Source organism: Gopherus evgoodei, chromosome 6 (genome assembly GCF_007399415.2).
Source record: "Gopherus evgoodei ecotype Sinaloan lineage chromosome 6, rGopEvg1_v1.p, whole genome shotgun sequence".
Lineage (NCBI taxonomy): Eukaryota > Metazoa > Chordata > Testudines > Testudinidae > Gopherus > Gopherus evgoodei.
This window is the reverse complement of record NC_044327.1, coordinates 35,552,849-35,565,232: the sequence shown is the minus strand read 5'-3', so window position 1 is coordinate 35,565,232 and position 12,384 is coordinate 35,552,849. Positions and strand designations below refer to the sequence as shown.

General features: G+C 46.6%; 1 long non-coding RNA gene across 1 annotated transcript; it reads left to right on the top strand.

Annotated features, from left to right (window-relative positions):
• Positions 1-646: 646 nt before the first annotated feature.
• Positions 647-8,518, top strand: LOC115653051. The gene is made up of 3 exons (XR_004000829.1): positions 647-658; positions 3,741-3,744; positions 8,390-8,518. It is a non-coding gene; the product is annotated as an uncharacterized LOC115653051 (long non-coding RNA).
• Positions 8,519-12,384: the final 3,866 nt, after the last annotated feature.

Sequence of the window (12,384 nt, the reverse complement as noted above, 5' to 3'; positions counted from 1 at the left end):
TAAGATTTTTGCTATCTTTGGTTTGACATGGCCTGGTTTGTTTAGCCTCATACTAGACTTATGGGCCTCATATTCATTTACACTAATGCCCCTTTACTAATGTAGAAGTGCCTTAAAATGGGCATGAGTTACAGTTACACTCCCTTTATGGCCCTGTGGCAAACTCAGGACAATTAGCTACCAGGAGAGGGGTAGTAATTAGTTCCAGAGGGGTTAAAAGGCCTCTCCCTATCCACTGAGGGGAGATAGCCATGGAGAAATAAGGTTCAGCTGGAACGGGGTTACCAGGGAACTAATTAGCTTCAGCTGGCCCCAATTGCTGGGGACCTTTAAAAACCCTCCCTGGCAGGGACGCAGGGGGGGAGTGAGAGAAGTAGAGTTGCTGCCAGCGAGTAGGTGCAGCAGGACTCTGAAACTCTTCCTGCAAGGAAGATTGCACTCTCCTCAGAAGGAGAGAAAAACAGAGCAAGGGACTGACTGAGAAAGGATCAGCCAGACCCTGTGTGACCAGGAAGGACTTTTGCTTTGCCCAAGCCTGTGGCTCCAAGGCAACAAGGGACTGAGCCAGCAGAGGAGAAGCAGGTACTTTGCCACATGTGGTGTCAGGGGTGGGATAGTTTAGTGAGTGAGGCTCTGTGGCAAGCCAACTCAGGGCAAGGTAAAATCACACACCAAAAAAAAAAAAAAAAAAAAAAAGGACCTAGTGAAGGAGTTGATACAGGCCACTGTGGCTCAACAAGAGGCTACCTGAGTACAGGTGGCGGCCCAGCTAGAGTCGGTACGTGTCCAACAGGAGACAAACCAGCTGCTGATGAGCCAGGCAGCCCAAGATCGAGCCACCCTGAATGAAGTAGTGAACCAGTTGAAAGCCCTGACCATGCTGACGCATGGGGCCCAGGGGACCCGGCTGCTACGGGCGAGCAGCTATTTACAGAAGATGGCAACAGACGACGATATAGAGGCATATCTCCTTGCATTCGAGAGGACGGCACTGCGGGAGGCCTGGCCCCAAGACCAGTGGCCAGGTCTCCTGGCTCCATTCCTGTGTGGGGAGGCCCAGAAAGCCTACTTTGACATGACTCCTGAAGCAGCTATGGATTACCCTCAGCTGAAGGCAGAAATCCTGGCGAGGGCAGGCATGACGCCAGCCATAAGGGCTCAGCGCTTCCACAAGTGGAAGTACCGGGATGACAAAGCACCAAGGTCCCAGCTATTTGACTTGATATACCTTGCACGGAAGTGGCTCTGCCCCGAGACCCATGGGCCGGAGAAGGTAGTGGAAATCCTGGTATTGGACAGGTAAATGAGGGGGTTGCCGCTGGACATATGGGGGTGGGTCCACCAAAATGATCCCTCCTCTTATGATGAACTAGTTGCTCTCGTGGAGAGACACTTAGCAGCCCAAGAACTTTCTCGGACCACCAGGGAAGGAAGGCGCCAGAATCGGAGACCAGCCTCTGCACCGAGGTCCCGGTTTGCCCTAGCTCCAGGCCTGAAAATGGAGGGGAGGCAGGAAGTGGAAGAGCAGCTGGCAGTCCCAGAGAGACTGGAGGACTGGGGGAGAAAGACTCGGAGGATAAATCCCAGCAGCCAGAAAAATAGGGTGCTGCCCCGATGTTATGCCTGTGGTGAACTAGGGCATATTGCTGCCCAATGCCTAATCTAGGAGAGCCTATGCAATGTGAACTGGGAGATATAGGGGGACCATGCGAGCTAATAAGTTTAGTCGGGGTTGCGATGGTCCCTCATAGACACACTAGGCCCGTTAAGATGAAAGGTATAGAGACCACAGCATTAATAGACTCGGGAAGTGCAGTCACATTGGTCTCAGGGAAGCTGGTCAGACCGGGCCAACTATCCCAGGCCAAATGCTCGAGAATATCCTGTGTGCATGGGGATGTCAGCTATTACCCAACCATCCCCGTACACACAGAAGTTCTCGGAAACCCCACTAAATTGACAGTGGGAATCGTTCCAAAACTCCCCTAACCTGTCCTTATCAGACGAGACTTCGCGGGGTTTGATGGCCTACTCCCCGGGGACGATGGAAAAGAAAAGAAGGACGCTGGGACCCAAGATGTGGCCCAGATAGGGGACCCTCCCCCCCACCTTCCATGAGTTTAGCCAGGATTTGTTCTCCCCACTGGGGAAGTCCAGGAAGACTCGGAGGGAACAGAGGGTGGACAAAAGGAGGGGGACGAGGATCCTGACCCGGTACCTGAAGTCTACGCTGGCAGGGGAAAGAAGGGGCTCAGCTGACAGCAGGACTGGGTCAGCCAACTACAACCCAATTGATGGACCTGGTTCCCCAGGGGCTGTCCCTGAGGGGAGACAGAGGTGGACACCCCCGAATTGGGACAAATAGGGACTGCACATGGGAATTTTGGTCAGGATCAGGCCAATGATCCCATATACCACAACATTCTTAAGGAAGTAGTCGAGGTAAATGGGGTCCCAGTGGAGGGGAGAGCTAAGGGCCTAGGGCCAAATTATATGATTAAAAAAGATCTGCTATATAGAGTACTCCGCATCCAAGGGCAAGTCATAGAACAACTCTTGATCCCCTGGAAGCATCAGAGAGGAGTAATGGATCTGGCCCACAGTCATCTGTTTGGGGCCCATCTAGGGATAGATAAGACCCTCAATCGGATTCTACAGAGGGTTTTTTGGCCTGGTATTTATGTGGCCATCCAGCGATATTGTATCTCCTGTCCAGAATGCCAAATACATGGGCCCCGACCATACTTAAGGGCCCCTCTGGTACCTCTGCCAATTATTGAGGTTCCATTTGAGCGAATAGCTATGGACATAGTAGGGCCATTGGAGAAGTCAGCCTGGGGCCATCAGTACATCCTGGTAGTACTAGATTATGCCACCCGATATCCCGAGACCATTCCCCTATGGAATATCATGTCCAAGACCATAGCCAAAGAATTAGTCCAGATTTTTTCCAGAGCAGGGATACCTAAGGAGATCCTGTCGGACCTTTGTTTCTAAACTGATGAAGGACTTGTGTACCATGCTCCACATACAGACCCTTAGAACATCGGTCTACCATCCCCAGACCGATGGCCTCGTTGAACGTTTTAATAGGACATTGAAAAACATGTTACGGAAGGTGATTAGTTGTGACAAAAAAGACTGGGATGCCCTGCTGCCTTATGTACTGTTTGCCATACTGGAAGTTCCCCAGGCTTCCACTGGATTCTCCCCCTTCGAGCTGTTATATGGTCGACACCCCAGGGGCATACTGGACCTGGCTAAAGAAGACTGGGAAGAACAGCTGAACCTGGGGAGAAACGTTGTGGAACATGTGCTGCAGATGAAAGACCGAATAGCCCGAGTCACCCCCCTTGTGTGCGAACACATGGAGAAGACGCAAGGGGCACAACGGACGTACTACAATCGTCAAGCAATGACCCAGAAGTTCCAGGTGGGGGACCGGGTGATGGTGCTCATACCCACAGCGGAGAGCAAGCTCCTGGCCAGATGGCAGGGGCCATATGAGGTACTAGAAGCTGTAGGAGAAGTTGACTATAAGGTCCAGCAGCCAGGTCACCGGAAGCTGGAGCAGATCTACCATATAAATCTGCTGAAACCTTGGCAGGATAGAGAAGCTCCGGTAGTTGCACTGGGGGCACCATCCCCTAAAGGCAATCAGCCCAACCTGGTGGGAATGTCCCCGGAGCTGACTCCGGAACAACTATCAGAAGTCATCAGCCTGATCAAACGCAATCAAGATGTGTTCTCGGAAAAGCCAGGCAGGACTACTGAGGTTCACCATCACATCTTCACAGAGCCCAGAGTGAAGGTGAATGTCAAGCCATACCGGATCCCGGAGGCCAAGACAGAGGAGATTAGGAAAGAGGTCAGGAAGATGCTGGCCTTAGGAGTCATCGAAGAATCTCATAGTCAATGGTCCAGTCCTGTGGTTTTAGTGCCTAAGCCAGAAGGCAGTATGAGGTTCTGCAATGACTTCCGCAAGCTGAATGAGGTGTCCCAATTTGACGCATACCCTATACCCAGGATAGATGAGCTGATTGACAGACTGGGAAAGGCACGATTTATGTCTACCCTTGATCTTACTAAGGGCTATTGGCAGATCCCCCTGGCTAAGGCCAACAAGGAGAAGGCGGCCTTTGCAACTCTAGAAGGACTATATCAGTACACTGTTCTCCCTTTTGGGTTGCATGGGGCCCCCGCTACCTTCCAACGGCTAATGGACAAACTGTTATGATCCCATGGGAAGTACGCGGCTGCCTATCTTGATGATGTCATCGTATATAGCCCCAACTGGGAGACGCATGTAGAGAAGGTAGAAGCAGTCCTAGACACCCTGAGAAAGGCAGGACTGACTGCAAATCCCTCCAAATGTTCGATCGGGTTAGCTGAGGCCATGTACCTTGGGTATATAGTGGGGGGGGGGGCGCATGGTGGAGCCCCAGCTCAACAAGTTAGAAGCTATACAGAAGTGGCCCCGACCACTCCGGAAAAAATAGGTCAGAGCATTCCTGGAACTAGTGGGGTACTATAGACGGTTCATTCCCCACTTCGCTACCAGGGCATGCCTGTTAATGGACCTGACCAGAGCTCGGGGCCCAGACATAGTAAAATGGTCTGCTGCGGCCGAAGCTGCTTTTGCAGATCTGAGGACGGCCCTCTGCACAGGCCCCATACTAGTAGCCCCAGACTGGGGGAAGGAGTTTATCCTACAAACGGACGCCTCTGAAGTAGGGCTGGGGGTGGTGCTTTCACAAATGGTCAGAGATGACAAACACCCCGTCCTCTTCCTCAGTAGGAAGCTCCTACCTAGGGAACGGAAATACGCCATAGTGGAGAAGGAATGCCTGGCAGTAAAATGGGCCATAGAAAGCCTCCGCTACTATCTACTTGGGCGGAGGTTTACCCTGGTCATGGACCATGCCTCTTTGCAGTGGATGCACCAAAATAAGGACAAAAATGCGAGAGTAACAAGATGGTTTCTATCGCTTCAACCCTTCCACTTCACAGTACAACATAGGTCTGGAACCCAACATGGCAATGCGGATGTCCTGTCAAAGGTGCACTGCTTTCCGACCTAAGTAGCCCAACCCCGTAGTGTTGAGTGGGGGAGGGATATGTGGCAAACTAAGGACAATTAGCTACCAGGAGAGGGTTAGTAATTAGTCCCAGAGAGGTTAAAAGACCTCTCCCTATCCATTGAGGGGAGATAGCCATGGAGAAATAACGTTCAGCTGGAACGGGGTTACCAGGGAACTAATTAGCTTCAGCTGGCCCCAATTGCTGGGGACCTTTTTAAACCCTCCCTGGCAGGGAAACAGGGGGGGAGTGAGAGAAGTAGAGTAGCTGTCAGTGAGTAGGTGCAGCAGGACTCTGAAACTCTTCCTGCAAGGAAGATTGCACTCTCCTCAGAAGGAGAGAAAAACAGAGCAAGGGACTGACTGAGAAAGGATCAGCCAGACCCTGCGCGACCGGGAAGGACTTTTGCTTTGTCCAAGTCTGTGGCTCCAAGGTAACAAGGGACTGAGCCAGCAGAGGAGAAGCAGGTACTTTGCCACAGGTCTTTTTACACCATCATGGAAATGTAAATAAGATTCAGGCCCTCTGTGTCTTAGAATGTATTGGGAGCAACAGACGTCTGAAGCTTGGTGGAAAAATCTTAGATATGGAATCCACAGAAAATTTGTTATTTCACAATATTTTACTCTAACGCATGTTTTATTCTGGACTGGTAATATTACTATCTTTGTAGTAAAATGTTGCTTGAATGGGAGAATCTCAGAGACAAATGGTTGAGGGTTGTCTGTTGAACAAGGGAACCTTATTACTTTGGTTCTGAGTCACCAACCTAAACCAGTCCTGTATGTTTATGTGCATGAATGTACATAACAGGCAAATGACACATAAGAGATTGGTATACTTAGAAAGCAAGGGGAAATTGTAGGTTAACAACAATTTTTAGGAAGTGAGAAATGTGCAAAACTGCAGGCCTGGTTCCAAACTCTCCTATATGACTGTAAAACAGAAATAAATCAAATGGAGTAAATGGAATTATAACAGAATTGAACTATGGTGCAATGAAAACCTGGCTGGGTCCATTATAATATATACTATACCCTTGATTTATCTTGGTAACTTATGGTATAATACCAAGAGCACATTATGTGTGTCTGTAAACAAAGGCCCAGATTTTCAAAAGCAGAGCTCTGTTCTGTTCTATTTAGCTTCTTATACTTCCCTCATGACTGTAGTCTCAGCACCTTCCCAGTAGTGTATCAAGAGCTGTGAGTAACATCTGTCTTGTGGGGTTTGTTCTCTCTCTCATGCTTTCCCCAGGAGAAAAATTGTTAGTGCAGCATGGTGTTTTTATTTGTTTTTTTTAAATAGCACGTTGCGATGTGCTTTTACTGGACAAGACAAGGTTGATGAAATATGCTTTACACTTGGAGTAGAAGGTGATGTGATTTGTGATGGTCCTTAGTTTCTGGGGAAGTTATTCTATAGTATTGGACTGCTCCCCCCCCAACAAAGCTGTGTCTCAGAGCTGTCTCTGGCGTGTGCAAAAATATTCATGCTGTTGTATGTGTACATTTGTGTATGCCTTTGCTTTGATTATGAACACAAGTAGAGTATTTGCTTGCTCAAATGGCCACTTGGTTATCTAAGTATGTGCAGAAATACAGTAAATGAGTATACAACTATAGGTGGACATTTGTATGCACATTTTTACCCATTGACCTTGAGCCTCTGTTTTTGAAAATCTGGCCCATAACATTGAAATGTCTGTTCAGTGTACAGGAAATTCTTACCAGCTGATTTATTTTGCTTGTGCAAGGCCACAGCAGATTATATTTGGGAAGAACAATATGTTCTGTTCTAAAAGTTAGCTAAAGGAGAACTGGCTCAGGGGATTGTTAATGGGAAGCCTTTTAACTCTAGGTCATGGGTCAAACCCCACAGTATGAAATCTGAAGGTTTTGAATTAGTTCAGCATATCTGAAGTGAAAATAAATGATGGAAAAAAAATCACTTTTGTGGAAGAAGGAGCATGTTACAGTCATCCTAGTGCTCTAGCAAATTGGAATATGAAATACAAAATACAGACAGTGGAAACAGGTCCATTTTTATGAACTTTTCTGTTGAGACCAGTCCCAGGCTTCCTGAGAAGTCAACAGAAAGGGCAAAAAGTTCTAAAACTGACTCGTTCAGTAGTCTGCAGTACTAGCCTATGCAACAGTTTTGAGTTTCTCTTCTTCTTTTCTATATTTAAAAAGAATATTGTTACCTACCCTATTCCTACATGACTTTCCCTGGAGTGGTTTCCCTCTTCTGGCTCAGTCAGATAGGAGAAGATTTTGGGAGCATCTGCTTGTTTCAGCTGATAAAGGGGCCTGAACAGACATTTACTCATTTTCTTTAGATGCCTTCTTCTCTTCCCTATGGAGCCGCTTCTTGCCAATGTGGCTGATGTCTGGCAACCAGGCTGCCTAGGATGGTTGTTTCAAATGTCACAGCACTAGCAGCAATGCCAAGTACCAAAGTTGAGCACTGATATGCCAACCTTAAATGTCCCCCAAATGCACGTTTTCTTTTACAGTGACTTCCACAGACATGAACTGAACTCATTTAAAGGTTTCTTTATTGCTTTTTTCTAAAATCACTTTTGACAATGTAGACCTATTGTGGGCTTAGTTAGCGTTTTGAAGAAGAAAAAAATGAAATGGGTTGATGAGACTATTCTTCATGACCATTGAATGGCTGCAACTTCACTGCCCTCGGCCCAGTGAGTCATTATGATAAATAGAGTATTGTTATAAAGCGTGGGGGTGTGTGTGTCTCACAGTGGTCTCTGGAGCCTCTCCTCAGGGTGCGCAGAATGAAATATTTGTATTAAGCAATGGAGGACTAGGATATTCAGAGGTTAGATAGTCCACAAGAGTAGCTCTCTCCGAAATGGTCCATAGAGTGAAAATGCTGGAGAACCACTCATTTAAAGGCTGGTGATTACACTCAAAGAAAAGATTTGCTGAAAAAGAAGGACTGAAATGAGCCCTCAGTTCAAAATATTTTGAAGTCAGGTTTATTTGCCATGTTGGATTTGGTATTTGAAATTAGAGGTGAAAGGTAAAAATTTTTACCTGGAAGCCCCAAGTTCAAGACTTTGATGGCTAAGAACTAAAACAGCAGGGAACTGTGTTCCTTCCATTGTGCTAGGGCTTGTAGTATTGCCAGATGAAGCAGTAAAAGCACATTACCCTGAGAGTCTGAACTCAGTTCTTCACAGTGATCCTGTATAAAGAAGCTAAGGAAGCATAACCACATGACTGATATTGAGGTGAACAGTGTTGTTATAGTGTGTCAGTACCAAGATATGAGAAAGACAAGGTAGCTGAGGTAATATCTTTTATTTGGCCAACTTCTATTGGTGGAAGGGAAGAGGTCTGTGTGGCTTGAAATCTTGTCCCTTCCATCAACAGAAGTAGGTCCAATAAATATATTACCTCACCCACCTTGTATCTCTCATTAAGATGAACAATTCATCTATCCCATTTCATGTTTTTGCCTAACTGATGGATACAGCTGTGCTTTATTTGTATATTTGCTTAATCTATCCATGGTAATCGCAGAACCTAGATCACTGTGGTGCCTAGATGAAGAAACATGCAAATGGAAATTCAAAATTATATTTGTTGTCTGCAGAGTTCAACTACACACAAAAAAAATCACTGGCCCCATAATCCTCAAATCTGCTCAGCACAGGGCCTGAAGGGAATTCAGGGAAGGGTTGCCACCTTTTCATTCCCCTAATTCCTGGAGTTGCCAAGCAATGGCCCCAGAGAAAGTTAGGGCAGCCTGCAGGTTGTTCTAACTTATGACAAATGGTAACAACCTGAAAGAGGATGTTATACCAGCCAGATATTGTCAGAGTCCTGCAGTGGACTAGCCACATCTTCAACATACTCACCACTCTCCACACCAGAACAAGCAATGCTGAGGGTGGGGCTAAGATCAGCCCCACCCTTCCTCAGAAATTCTATACAGAAGATAGAACTCCATTCCTCATGAAAATTTAAGAAACTATTTAATCTTCCTGAATATTGGCACTATAGCTGAGGTAAGAAAATGAGGATATAATTTTCAGCTTTGTTTTACAATATGTTCATCCATGTTTACCCATATTCTAATAATCTTTGGGAATCCTAAATAGCTTTTTTTTGGGGGGGGGGGGATGGAGGGGAGTGGAGGTGGAGAGAGAGTGAGCATTTTAAGTCCTCTTTAAAATTAAGTCATCATTACTATGTACATGTCGGGTATGACAACAAAATACAAGTCCGTTAAACACACAAAGCAAATCTGAGCTGTGGCAAAGAAAATGAAGAGTTTCACTGGCTAAAGTAACAAATATCTGTTGATCTGTCTCCAGGTTATTCAGTACACACAGTGTGGTTAGGGTTTTTATCATAAAAGTAATCTAAATCAAAGTCTGATTTTGCTTAATCGTGCAATTTTTCTGTGTTGATTTTCTACCCCACAGTGAAGAAAACTAGAATCCAATGAAACTATGGAGCCCATTCAAAACCCTACTACATTAGAACATTAATACTGGGAAAGAAGGGCTGTGCACAGAGGGATGTGCAGAATGAATGTACTAGTAGAAATTTCAGAAATAGTTTCTACTTTTCTTTTAAAGCTTTCCAAGGAAGCACAGACGGCTGACATGGAAAACGATGTCTGGTTAACCACCTGCTAGTTTTAAGTTGTAGGTTTCTTAGGGCAGGATCTGATTCTCATTTACATTAAGATCCCTACTGTAAAGGGGTATTAAAGAGTGCGTAAGTCACATTTTATATGGTATCTTTCTGTAAATGTTGTACAGCACCAAATACATTGTCAGCGCTATGCAAATACTGTACACTTGCAGTTCCATCAGCTCTATTTGCACTCTAATATGTATTGATTGACATGCATGTCTAGCCTCAGGCTGAAAATTAAAATTGGCCTCCTGCCTCAGTACTTGAAATGAACTGATTGCATTGCGTGTTCTTTCCACTGACTTGACTCAGCTAGGTGAGCCCTATGATGCACTGTAAGAAGAGTGCATATGCTAATTAGATCTGTGTTCTTCCCAAGGTGTGTAATCATCTTTTGGTGCTGTTACAAGAAAACAGAGGCGAAAGTCTAGCCCTTATTTTCAGCATCAAGTTGGATGTGCCATCTGTTATCTGACTGAAAGGGTCAGATCCTCAGCTGAGGTACATCAGCATTGTTCCATTGACTTCAGTAGAGCTAAACTGATGTATGCCAGCTGAGGATCTGTCTAAAATGTTTAAGTGCAGATCAGCAACTTCTTCTGAACCTAGGAAATGCTGTATGCATAATTGTGCTGGGATATACAGACCCCACATTGCATAATGCAGGGTTAACAAGCTAATGTGGGCTCAGGTGGTGCCACCCTGCTGCATCTGTGAGAGATGTCAGGATAAGAGGGAAAAGCTTATGAGGAAGAAACCCAGCTCAGCTGATGGCAGACTAGCAAGGAAAGCTGATCTTCAGTCTGCAGATGCTGGAGAAAGGACAGAGTGAAGGCAGGCACTCCACAGATAACTGCTTCCTGGTGGTCCTGGCCTGAAGGAAGGGAAGGCCAGATGCTGCCTCACTCTGAGAAGGAATCTTTCCTCTCTGTTCAACTCAGTTTAGGGTCACAGCCTGATGAGCGCCCTCTGAAGGAAGACAACCTGATATCAGCTTTGGGATGATTCATTTGTGTTAATCCCCCTTGCTTCTGTTTGTTGAGTACTCCAGAAAGGGAGATATTTTAAAGTGCCCTGGCCCAAGGGCCACATCATAGGAAGATGCAGAACATCGCACTGCCGGACTGGTAGAGAGCAGTTATGCCAGGCCTGGCACAAAGAGGCACTAGTGGTGAGTCAACCCCTTCACAGTAATAAAACTAACTTAAAAAAAAGTAGAGTTGTCAATTGATTACAGTTAACTTATATGATTAACTCAAAAAAAATTGTGATTTAAAAAATTAATCACAATTACAATAGAATACCAATTGAAATTTACTAAATATTTTTGGATGTTTTTCTACATTTTCAATATTGATTTCAATTACAACACACAATACAAAGTGCACAGTGCTCACTTTATATTTATTTTTTACTACAAATATGCACTGTAAAAATGATAAACAAAAGAAATAGTATTTTTCAATTCACCTCTTACAAGTACTGAAGTACAATCCCTTCGTAGGGATCGGTCCTGGCTGGCAAGCCACCAGATGATTGTTCCCTATAAACCCTTTATCTAATCACAAGATGGGAAAGTAAAGCACATCCCCGTAGGATGGAAAAGTACAACACGCGCTGCGCTTCTGCTTTTCCACATGGGAGGAAGGGAAGGGGAGAGTCCCAAGGCCACCAATAGAAGGATAGTAAATAGAGTTGTGAATCATGCTAATGCTGTAGGAATGCTGTAACTGAAGATAATAAAAGGGCTGCCACGTCTGACGACGGGGCGCCTTCCTGAGCAAACAAGCTGTCTGTGTCTGGTTCCTTCCTGCATCTGGTGACCCCGACATGATTCCAGCCCTCCGTACCCACCGGCTGACCGAGCCGTGGTGCACTGCAGTGCGTCTTCGCACTCCCTCGTGAGTATGGGGGGGGATTTATGCGTGCAACAGAAGGCTCATGCGAAAGAGCTGGTTCAATTACTCAAGGTAACCGGTCGCACGACAGCATCGCAGCGACAAGTGGAGGAATTGCTCCACGCAATAGAGGTTAAATGCCCTTGGTACCCCGAGAGAGGGTCTCTCGAGGTTTCTGACTGGCAGAACGTGGGCGAACGGCTCCTAAGGGAGCCACGAGCGCCCATCCAACACATCTTGCTGTGGCAACATTGTGCAGAGGCAATCGGGCGTTTGCGGAAGGAGGCGCCCCCGCTTGCCTCTCCCACCCCTACTCCACCTCCTTCCTATGCCACGGAGGCAGGAACCCCTTGTTCTGCGCCCGTGGCGACGGCCCCCAGCCTCACCCCCCCGACTCCTCGCTGCTGTTGCCACCCCTCCCGCCCTCGCCGGCTCAGAGCGCGGTGCAAGCAGCCCTCCAGCAGGCGATGGTGGCAGGCGCTTCTCCCTTGTTGGAGGAGTGGGAGGGCGAACTCCCAGCCCTCTACCCGGTCACTTATAGCACAAACGCTCAGGGTGAGGCAACCGCCACCCATCACCCATTGCAGTATGCGGTTATTAGTGAGCTAAATAAAGGGGTCCGCCAATCTGGCCTCCGATCTACTTATGTGGAGGGTCTTATTGAAGGGTTAGGCAATACTTACGTTATGTTGCCAACGGACTGGAAACATCTGTTCCGAATGATTTTATCCCCT